The sequence below is a fragment of the Halichoerus grypus genome, chromosome 8 (assembly GCF_964656455.1).
Source record: "Halichoerus grypus chromosome 8, mHalGry1.hap1.1, whole genome shotgun sequence".
In the NCBI taxonomy this organism is placed as follows: Eukaryota; Metazoa; Chordata; class Mammalia; order Carnivora; family Phocidae; genus Halichoerus; species Halichoerus grypus.
In genome coordinates, this window is record NC_135719.1 from 118,852,681 (window position 1) to 118,863,400 (window position 10,720).

A 10,720-nucleotide genomic window follows, 5' to 3' on the forward strand; every position below is an offset into this window, starting at 1 on the left:
CTGTAACACAGTTAAAAACGTTATACATGCTCTCAGGTACATTACTTGCTTAACTAGATGTATAAGACATTTAAGGAGCCTAGTGAAAGGCATAAATTATTGGAAAAATATAAACTGTGATTGTGAAAACTAATACACAATTCTGTTAGAACAAGTTATAACAAAAGATTCTGTGTATCTGTGAAATGAAGCTAAGTTCCCAGGGATGGCCTCTAGCAACCCTGCTTTGTTTCTCTGCTCTAATTCACATACTCATTCAAACCATATTTATTGTAATTCTATAACATATACATTCATTGACCCTTTAATGTGATTGAGCTACTTTAATACTAAAATTTACTTTTCATTTATGAGTTTTATATTGCAGACCTCTATTGTACATGTAATGTTAATAAAGCAAGATAGTATGAACTTTCACAAAGAATTTGCAGACAAGACTTGCTTTATTTTTAAAATATATTTATGTAGAATCTACAAATGTTGTGCTTTTTTTTTTTTTTAAAGATTTTATTTATTTGACAGAGACACAACGAGAGAAGGAACACAAGCAGGGAGAGTGGGAGGGGGAGAAGCAGGCTTCCCGCGGAGCAGGGAGCCCGATGTGGGGCTCGATCCGAGGACCCTGGGACCATGACCTGAGCTGAAGGCAGACGCTTAACAACTGAGCCACCCAGGCGCCCCACAAATATTGTGCTTATTAATGTGAATGACATTGTAGCAAATTTCACTTGCAATGGCTCTCTGCTTTGACTTCTCATCATAATGACTATGGTCATATCATTCTCTAGCCTGCAGTGGTCATGCAAAAGAAACATAAGTGCACTATGCATTGTCTACATTTATCCTTATTAAACAAATGTATCCACGGAAATGGTGAAAATGTTCTAAGTTAGATTATGGTGGCGGTTGCACAACTCTGTAAATACACTAAAAATCATTCAGTTACAGCCTTTATTTTTTGTTGTTGTTGTTGTTAAAGGTTTCAGTTATTTATTTGAGACAGAGAGAGAGAGCACAGAGGGAGAGAGAGAGGGAGAAGCAGACTCCCCACTGAGTAGAGAGCCCAAGGCAGGGCTCAGTCCCAGGACAATGAGATCATGACCTGAACTGAAGGCAGATGTTTAACTGACTGAGCCACCGAGGCATCCCCAATTATAGCCTTTAAATGAGTGAAGTTGATAATATGTAAATTATATCTCAATAAAGCTATATTAAGAACTGATCCATCGATTAAATTATTAGGAAAACAAAACTATCTGTAAAAGTCCAGCCCACACAAATTAGAATTATTTTGAATCATCAAAATTAATAACAATATCTCAGTAAGGGTTGCTGGTTGGATAAGAGGACTGGGGGGCTGTGAGCTGTCAGGCTACTCTTCCATGGTCTTCCCACAGGAAAGCCCAGCAGAGCACGGGGAACTTATCAGAGTTGAGGACCATGAATTACCTACTGCTTTTTAAGAGAAAAATCATGTCTCAAGCATCAGTTTAGCCACTGGGCACAATTAATTTTGGTACCTGTTACAAGAGATTGTGATGTTCCAAATAGGTCCACACCATGATTGGTAATTTCTGCTTTTAAAAATATTTAATGTTACATGAAAATATTAATATGTATTATATATAATATGCAATATATAACTAATATACAATATTGTATATTTTATGTATTATATAAATATATATAAATTTATAAAACTAGAAAGACACATATATACCAAAACTTTAATACTATCTCCAGATACTGAAAGCAAACCTAGTAAACAGTTAATTCAACAGTTGATGATTCTGCTTTTGGACCTTTGACAAAATGTTTGGTGGTGTGTGTGTTTGGCCAAAATCGGTTTCACAAAACAATTCATATGTCTCAAGAACAGTGCAATCTCGGCTTATTACCAGAATAATTGGAGAGGTGGGGGCAGGGGTTGTGGTGTACAGATCGGTAATCTCAAATGACAGTTACAATAAAACTAGTTAAAATTCAGCACACATTTACCATCTCTACACATAATTCAAAAGTCTCAAAATAATTCCAGAACAAATGTTTAGAAACAAAAAACCACCACACCAGTGAAGATAAAAGATTCTGTTACATGTTTAGCTTCTTAGCTGACCTCCCCTTCATTCTGGAGTTCAAAAGGGATGAGAAGGGCAAGGCCTGATATGGCTGCAAATCCATTGACTCTCTCTCCTCCCTCTCATTTTCCGTTCCTTCTCTGTGGCCCTAAATTCACAATATTACTTGCTCCCTCAGGAGTTCATTACTGATTGCTCTCTGGAGGGACTGTTCTCACATGGAAGGGGTCCTGGGGACCACATAAATGACTGTGCTGGGAATGGGCATTCCCTAGTCCTGGTGACCTTGGAACATCCACAGATTAGCAAGAATTTGTAAACAGTAGGCATACTGCATGTTGTCACTTTCTTAGAGTGATTTTTTTCAAAAATGTACACTTTATCACTCACTTCTGGATGAGCAAGAGTTGACTACTGCATTTCATCAAATCTAAGATCCATCAATTATCCATTATGTTATGGACCACAGAGAAAGAAAAAAATGCTGCTAATTACATAACTGAATGCTTTCTTATTACTTAGAAGTTTTCCCCACAATGTCTGTCATACTCTGTTCTGTCATCCTCTGTGCATTTCTTAAAAGAGTGCTCCACTCCAGTCTCTGGGATCTCCTTCCAAGCCTCTGACATGCCTTCTGCAAGTTTTCTACTGGAACTTTCTTAACCACACCAGAAGGTGTCAACAAAAGGTTTTCAGGTAACTATTAGAAACACATTTTATTTTTATTCAAGTATGAATTAACATACAGAGTTATATTAGCTTCAGGTGTACAATAGAATGATTCAACAATTCTATACATTTCTCAATGCTCATTAAGATAAGTATACTCCGGGCGCCTGGGTGGCTCAGATGGTTAAGCATCTGCCTTCGGCTCAGGTCATGATCTCAGGGTCCTGGGATCGAGTCCCGCATCGGGCTCCCTGCTCCTTGGGAGCCTGCTTCTCCCTCTGCCTCTCTCTCTCTCTCTGTCTCTCATGAATAAATAAATAAAATCTTTAAAAAAAATAAAAAAAAATAAAAAAAATAAAAAGATAAGTATACTCCTAATTGCCTTTATCTGTTTCACCCATTTCCCTCCCCGCCCCCCCGCCCCAAGACCACCAGTTTGTTCTCCATATTTAAGAGTCTGCTTTTTGTTTTGTTTTGTTTCTTCAACTCTACATGTGAGTATATGGTATTTGTCTTTCCCTGAATGACTTATTTCACTTAGCATTATACCCTCCAGGTCCATCCATGTTGTTGCAAATGGCAAGATCTCATTCTTTTTTATGGCTGAGTAATATTCCATTATATATATCTATATATCACATCTTTCTTTTTAAAGATTTATTTATTTATTTGAGAGAGAGTGCGCTCGAGTGGGGGAAAGGGCAGAGGGAGAGAGAGAATCCTCAAGCAGACTCCCCACGGAGAGTGGTGTCCAACACTGGGCTCAATCCCACAACCCAGGATCATGACCTGAGCCGAAATCAAGAGCCAGCCACTTAACTGACTGAGCCACACAGACGCCCCTATATACCACATCTTTATTCATTCATCTATCAGTGGGCACTTGGGTTGCTCCCACACCTTGGCTTTTTTTTTTTTTAAGATTTTATTTATTTGACAGAGAGACAACAGGAGAGGGAACACAAGCAGGGGGAGTGGGAGAGGGAGAAGCAGGCTTCCAGTTGAGCAGGGAGCCTGATGCAGGACTCAATCCCAGGACCCTGGGATCATAACCTGAGCCAAAGGCAGACACTTAATGACTGAGCCAACCAGGAGCCCCTCTTGGCTTTTATAAATAATGCTGCAATAAACGTAGTAGTGCATATATCTTTTTGAATTAGTGTTTTTGTTTTCTTTAGGTAAATAGTAGTGGAATTACTGGATCATATGGTAGTTCTATTTTTAATTTTTTGACAAATCTCCATACTGTTTTTCATAGGGCCTGCACCAATTTGCATTCCCTCCAACAGTGCATGTGGGTTCCTTTTTCTCCACATCCTCTCCAACATTTGTTATTTCTTGTCTTTTTGATTTTAGCCATTCTGACAGGTGTACAGTGATATCTCCTTGTTGTTTTAATTTGTGTTTCCCTGATGACTAGTGATGTTGGGCATATTTTCATGTGTTTCTTGGCCATGTGAATGTCTTTGGAAAAATGTCTATTCAGGTCCTTTGACCATTTTTAAATTGGATTATTTGTGTTTTTTGGTGTTGACTTGTATAAGTTCTTTATATATCTTAGATATTAACCTCTTATCAGATATATCATTTGCAAATAAATTCTCCCATTCAGTAGGTTGCCTTGTTCTGCTACTGGTTTTCTTTGCTGTGCAAAAGCTTTTTATTTTGTTGTAGTCCTGATAGTTTAATTTTGCTTTTGTTTCCCTTGCCAGAGGAGACATCTAGAAAAATATTTCTACAGCTGATGTCAAAGAAATTACTGCGTATTTTTAAAGCAATTTTATAGTTTCATGTCTCACATTTAGGTCTTTAATCTATTTTGAGTTTATTTTTGTGTATGGTGGAAGAATGTGGTCCAGTTTCATTCTTTTGCATGTAGCTGTCCAGTTTTCCCCACACCCTTTGTTGAAGAGACTATCTTTTTCCCCATCGTATATTGTAGATTAATTGACCATAAAAGTGTGGGGAGCAATTCTGTTCCATTGAACTATGTGGCTATTTTTGTGCCATACTGTTTTGATTATGACAGCTTTATAGTGTATCTTGCCATCTGGGGTGTGATGTCTCCAGCTTTGTTCTTCTTCAAAATTGCTTTGGCTATTTAGGGTCTTTTGTGGTTCCATACAAATTTTAGGATTGTTTATTCTAGTTCTGTGAAAAATATTGTTGGTATTTTGATAGGGATTGCATTAAATCCGTAGATTGCTTTGGACAGTGTGGATATTTTATCAATATTGTTTCTTTCAATCCATGAGCATGGAATATCTTTCCATTTGTTTGTGTCCTCTTCACTTCATCCATCAGTGTTTTATAATTTTCAGAGTACAAATCTTTCACTGACTTGGTTAAGTTTATTCCTAGATATTTTATTCTTTTTGGTGCAATTATAAAGGGGATTGTTTTCTTAATTTCTTTCTGCTACTTCATTATTGGTATATAGAAATGCAACAGATTTCTGCATATTAATTTTGTGCCCTGCAACTTTACTGAATTCATTTATCAGTTCTAGTAGTTTTTTGGTGGAGTCTTTAGAGCTTTCTATTTATAGTATCATGTCATCCGCAAATAGTGAAAGTTTTACTTCTTCCTTACTAATATGAATGCCTTTTATTTCTTTTTCTTGTCTGATTGGTATGGGGAGGGCTTCAGTATTATGTTGAATAAAAGTAGTAAGAGTGGATATCCTTGTCTTGTTCCTGATCTTAGAGGAAAAGCTCTCAATTTTTCACCATTGAGGATGATGTTAGCTGTGGGTTTTTCATATATGGACTTTCTTATGTTGAAGTATATTCCCTCTAAATCTACTTTGTTGAAGGTTTTTATCATGAATGGATGTTGTACTTTGTCAAATGCTTTTTCTGCATCTTTTGAAATGATCATTATGGTTTTTATCCTCTCTTATCAATGTGATGTATCACGTTGATTGATTTGCTAATACTCAGCCACCCTTACACCCCAGGAATAAATCCCACTTAATCATGGTGAATGGGGAATAATTTTAATGTGTTGCTTGATTTGGTTTGCTAATATTTTATTGAGGATTTTTGCATCTATGTTCATGAGAGATATTGGCCTCTAGCTTTATTCGTTTTGTATTGTCTTTGTCTGGTTTGGGTGTCAGGGTGATGCTGGCCTCATAAAATGAATTTGTAAGTTTTCCTTCCTCTTCTATTTTTTGAAAAAGTTTGAGAAGAACAGGTATTAACTCTCCTTTAAATGTCTGGTAGAATTTACCAGTGAAACCATCTGGTCCTGGACTTCTGTTTGTTGGGAGTTTTTTGATTACTGATTCAATGTCATTGTTAGTAATTTGTCTGTTCAAATTCTCTACTTCTCCTGATTCAGTTATGGAAGGTGATATGTTTCTAGGAACTTAACCATGTCTTCTAGGTTTTCCAATTTGTTGGCATATAATTTTTCATAATATTCTCTTATAATCTTTCATATTTCTGTGGTATCTGTTGTTCTTTTCCCTCCATTTCTGATTTTATTTATTTGAGTCTTCTCTCTTCTCTTTTTCAGTGAGCCTGGCTAAAGTTTTATCAATTTTATTGATCTTTTCAAAGAACTAGCTCCTGGCTTCATTGATCTGTTCTATGGTTTCTTAGTCTCTATTTCATTTATTTCTGCTCTAATCTTTATTAGCTCCTTCCTTCTACTGGCTTTGGGCTTTGTTTTGTTTTGTTTTCCTAGCTCCTGTAAGTGTAAGGTTAGGTTGTTTACTACAGATTTTTCTTGCTTCTTGAGGTAGGCCTGTATTGCTATAATCTTCCCTTTTAGATCAGCTTTTTCAGCATTTCAAAGATTTTGGACTGTTTTCATTTTCATTTGTCACCATGTATTTTTTTTATTTAGAGACACATCTTAAATGGCAATTAAATGCACCCCTTGTAGTACAATCAATGTACATAATTTAATATGAATAACCATGACTGAGTTCATGCATGTGCAGCCAAACAACAGCCACCATGCAGTTGCCCCCACGCCCTCCCCAGCACAAGGAACATTCCATTTCAGAGTTGTTAAGCTGAGGAAAAAATATGTTTCTTAGAATGAATGACTCAGGAAATATGAAACTGTAAGTGAGCAGGAGGGAACCCAACCTAGCAAATGCTGAGTAAATTATACCTTCTTGACAGAGGGGCAGGTGTTGATAGACCAATATAGGCCGTCAGTGCTTACCATGTGATAGCTATGGTGTTCACTGTTTCCTATACATCACTGCATTGAGTTGGGTCATTTTATCTTCATCTTACAGATGAGGAAATTGAGCTCAGAGATGTTAAGTAACATGCCCAAGGTCTCAAAAGTAGGTGACAGAGCCCAAATATGAACCTGGATGTGTCTGACTCCAGAGTCCTTTATATTCCCACAATACCAGTTTCCATAGTGGCCTCATGGCACTTGAGTTCTGATGGTGATTATGGTCGCTGTTCACCTGGCCCAGGTATTCCTGAAGGGGTTCTTTAAGTCAGAATTTTATGAAGAGGAGAAGGTATTGTCTGTAGTGACTGCAAGCACAATATGGAGAACTTGACACAAGTGATAAAAGAGTGAGCGTAACCATATGTAAGGATATTCATTCATACAACTACCACCAGCTGGAAAGTTAGTAATCGAGGCTACTCTGGCTTTTTACAGGAAGAAAATAACTCGGGCTTCTTATGACCCTCCATTTTACAATAGTTATTTGAGACTGTATTACTTCCTTTGTCACATTATCAAATATCTTCCTTGGCTATAAGAGCCCAAGATTCCACTGTTTGACAGTTTCAGGCCGACCCTGAGCTATGAACTCATGACTGACTGGTTCCACTCACCAAAAGACCATAATTAGAATCATTGACAACAGCTCAGCTCAAATATAGATGGCAGCCCTAGGAGCACGTCACCCACCTTGCTTAGGTAGAAAACCTCTTTCTAAGACACGGACCTCTCAGGTATGAAATGAAAGTAAGGATTTGTATGGTTTTTCCTTTGTGTGCACTTTATTTTCTATTTTTGTTCCCTTCGCAAAAGACTTCATCATGAAAAGGAGGAAACCCAAACTGAAATGAGTTAAGAACTTCATCTCCGAGAGAGGATTGTGGCTTGGCCCTGAGTTGAGGTGAGATATGTTGGTGCGTACTGATGAGACCAGATTAAGCTCTACCTCATCACACCTTCTCCTTCCCTTTCTCCATTCTCTCTTCTGTTCCTTCTTGACTTACTTTCCAAGCTTTCTTTGCCTCTTCCCCTCATCTGGGAACTCAGTGTACCAAGGATGCTGCTTACAGTGATCAACTTTTCTAGATCTTCAGAGGATGGGGCACATGAACTGATGTGAGAGAATCTGAGCTCAGAAGGATACAAAAGTGTAAGAAATCACAGCTGTTCTGGAAAATGAAGGGTGAACAATTGCTGTGACTTTGCTTGTCACCCTGACCCAAAAGGTTGCTGACCTTTTTTCTCCTTCTGCCATCATACCTTGCTTTCATTTAAAAAAAAAAAATGCTCTTTCCTAGTGATTTCTTGTTGTGTTCCAGAAGACTCCCCATATATTTAGCCCCCAAAGATCCATCTGATGCTTTGATCACTTGCTATGTCCTCTGGTTCTCTAAGGCAGCTTCACCGTCTCTCAACAAAGTGATGATGGAATAGATGGCTTGTGCTATTGGATAAGTTGGGAAGGAGAGAAAATGTAGATGACAACAAGCCTTTCTGTGTTTTTTTCCTACCATCCAATCACTATAAGGAGTCTTCCATTGATGTTGTAAAGCTCTTTTCTTGGAAACCTGGGGTAACTAAATAAAACCTTTTTGCGTGTTAACCCTCAGACCTTGTCTATCTCCTCCATATCTTCTTTTACATCCTCCACCCTCTCCTCTATACCTTTTACTTCCTCTTTCTTTATATTATTATTATTTCCATTAACTTCTTTAAAATAATCACAAACATACAGAAATATTGCAAGTACAGTACAAAGAACTTTTTTCCCCAAATCTTTTAAGAGTAATTTGCCAATTTGATGCCCCGTGACCCCCAAATACTTTAGTTTGTGTTTCCTACAACCAAGGACATTCTCCTACATGGCCAAAATTTAACCATCAAAATCAGAACATGAACATTGTGTAATACCATCATCTAATCCCGAGACCCCATTCAAATTTTACCATTTGTCCCAATAATGAGCTGCATAGCTAACAGATCCTGTTCAGAAGCTCAATTGCAGTTAGTTATCACGTCTCTTTAGTCTCCTTCAGTCTGGAATGGTTTTTTAGTCATTCTTTGACTTTCATTATGTTGACATTTTTTAAGATCACAGACCAGTTATTTTGTCAAATATCCCTCAAATTGGATTTGTCTGGTATTTCCTAATGGTTGGTTTCGGGTCATGCATCTTTGGGAGGGATATCACAGGAGAATGCTCTGTGCTTCTCCTTACATCCTGTAAGGTGATGCACCATTTTGATTTGTCCCATTACTGGTAGTGTTCATCACTCCACTATGATGGTGTGACTTCTTCACTATAAAGTTACTTTTTCCTCCTTTGAAATTAATAAGTATGCTGGTAGAAGGTACTTTGAATGATGTAAATTCTCTGTTCTTCACCAAACTTTTAATTTATTCATTTATTTATATCAGTATCGATTCTCATGGTTTCCTATTTTATTTGATCAATTCCCCTGTATGTAACCAATTACCCTCCTCTTCCACCATCCTCTCTCCTGCTTGGACATCCTCCTCACCCTGCTAGGTTCTGATTTCTTACACTGCACCTCCCTTCTCCTGACAACAGAGGTCTTCTTGCCTCCTTTGGGTTCTGAGCCAAGGCTCTCTGCCTTCCCAGTACAGATCTCTTTGTCCCAGCTAATGGATCTAGGACAAAACTATTCAGGAATAAAAGGGAATAGGAAGAAGGAGGACACATTCTGTATTCTTTGGTGCTCCCTCCCTTTCCTCCTTTCCGTCTGTCCTGACCTGTTCTGACCCCTCTCACTCTTGCCACTTCTCACGTCCATCTTTCCAAGAACTCAAGGCGGTATTGAACCATGGGCAAAGGCATAATCAGTCAGACTAGTCAGACTATGAAGGTTTGAATCCTGGCATGGGGACTTGGGTAAGTTACTTCCCCTCTCCAAGCCTCAGCTGCATGGTGTATAAAATGAGCATCTTAAGAGTGCTACTTCATAGTATTTTCGATAGTGCATGTAAAGTCTTTGCTGCCTGCCACATATCAAGCACTAAATAAATTTTATTTTTATTTCTCATCCCCTATGTTTTAAATGGTGGTAGTGGTGGTGGTGGTGGTGGTTTTCTCTCTCTCTCTCTCTTTTCCTGAATGCTCTTTCTTTTTGTCTCATTCTTTTTACACTTTAGCTTCACTGAACTATTTTACTTGCTTGCTTTTCCTGATTCTTTTTACTTTCCCTATGTTTGTTCATGCATAGATGTGCTAAAGGAAAGCATTGAGTTGCCACCAGCAGGAGGTCTGATGGGGAATTCCCGTGCCCAGAGTCATTGCTCATAGGATGTCAGGTAGCTGTGGTCTCTGCATCCTGTGACCCTGGCTGGGACAGCAACAAGACATGTCCACTACTTACCTACTTACTTAGCCTGAACAAAAGGGGAAAACAAGCCTCTGAGAAAGGACTGAGGTGTAACTATATGCCCCCAGTGGAACACAGGACAGCTCCTTGCCAGTTAAGGACCCCTCCTCTAACTGACATAGGCTTGGTGAAGAGGGAAGGGGGTGACCTTTTGAACATATGAACAGAATTACATTCTGAGGCCTTGTTCCCCTCTTGGAATTCTGTCATTTCTGGCTGATAAAAGGTGAAATCCAATGATGCAGAGCCCCTGTTCCTTGTTGAAGCAATTTCTGGAGAGAGTCAGAGTGAGAGAATGGAGGAGATAGACAACAGTCATTGATTAGGTAGAAAGCCACTATTTACCTGTCAACCTAGAGCTAAGCATCAGTCAAGGGTGAATGG